Below are 1470 nucleotides of genomic sequence, written 5' to 3'. Positions count from 1 at the left end.
TATCATAGGTTTAGTTCTTTGGCTTTGTAATATGGCTTCCCTGTGTTCAATGTTGTGTCTACTGTGACCTTTTTGTACCATGTTTCTGGTCCCTATGTTCTGTCTTCTCAGTTGCTGTTAAGTTTGCATGTTTAGAGTTCAGTCAGTGTGTTTCCTGTTTTACTTTGAAGGTCCATGTCTCATGTGAGTGTTTCTAGTTTTGCTTCCCTTGTCTCGTCCAGCCTGATTACTCCTAGCTGTGCTCTCCTTCTGTGTCTCATTCCCTCGTTATCCCTCTGTGTATTTAAGCCCTGTGTTTCTCTTTGTCAGTGTTGTAGTCTCCCTCATGGCTGTGTTTCCTTGCGTTTTAGTTTACCCATGTCCCAGTTTAGTTTTCCATGCCATTCTGCAATAAAGCAGCTTTTTGAGTTTAATTTCGTTGTTGTGAGTTTTGCTTTTGGGTCCTTCTCCTGCCTGTACACAGCCAAAACATGACAATGAATACGGAAAGAAAGAAAGAAAGACAGAAATGAAACACAAAGAAATAAATGAATGCTAAATCAAAACCCTCACAAAGTACAGTGAAATGTTGAACGCACAATATTTAAAGGCACTTACATTTCACAGCAGTTTCTCTAACTCCACCTTGAGTCACTCTGGAAATCGCACAATTACCGTATTACCGTACTAAACAAGGGCATGGCTTCTAGCCTGCACTGCTAATACAGGTCATTAACCCCAACTGCAACTACTTTACACAGCAGTTTCACATCACCATCCATTTTATTCTGGTTTCAAAATAAACAACCTAAAACAACCCTGAAATATAAAACAGACAAAGGTGGCTTACCAAAGTCTTGAGGGAGTAACTGCCATCTTTCACAATCATACCACCTTGTGACCAAAGTCTGTAATGTGATCTGTAATAATCTGACAGCACACCCGGAATACAGCTAACAACGCAGAATTCAGTCGGTGTGTAAACATGATCATTTTTATTTCATTAATGACGGTTGCTGGACACACACAGCTGCCAGCTCAACATAAAAACAACGTTAACTCAAAATCCAGACTTTTAAGCCAGCGAGGCGTGATTGCAGATGCCACGCTGGTGCGTCCATTGCACCTGCCGCAGCATCGCGAACCACGCCGCACCACACAGTGTTATCCAAAGGAGATCAACAAATAACACATTTATATGCATCCCAACATCCTGATGGAATATTACAACTGTACTGACAGACAGGTTTCAGTCTAACAGAAAACGAGAAGCTGACTGAGAGATGTAAAAGGGAAAGAAAGAAAACAAAATGTTGTAACTTTTCAAAAGCAATGTTGATTGAACTGATGAAACTTTGTTATATGTTATAATGCAAGTAAGCTAGTTGAGAGGATGGCAGCTTGCAGGAGTAGAAAGTGCTCAGTTATGGTATCAACCACTGGGCTTTATAAAGAAACGACCATCTCTTGTTATATAAGCAAAATTTTGGT

Source organism: Haplochromis burtoni, unplaced genomic scaffold, assembly GCF_018398535.1.
Source record: "Haplochromis burtoni strain Fernald_Lab_line unplaced genomic scaffold, NCSU_Asbu1 Contig_7, whole genome shotgun sequence".
NCBI lineage: Eukaryota > Metazoa > Chordata > Actinopteri > Cichliformes > Cichlidae > Haplochromis > Haplochromis burtoni.
This window is presented reverse-complemented; position numbering follows the sequence as displayed.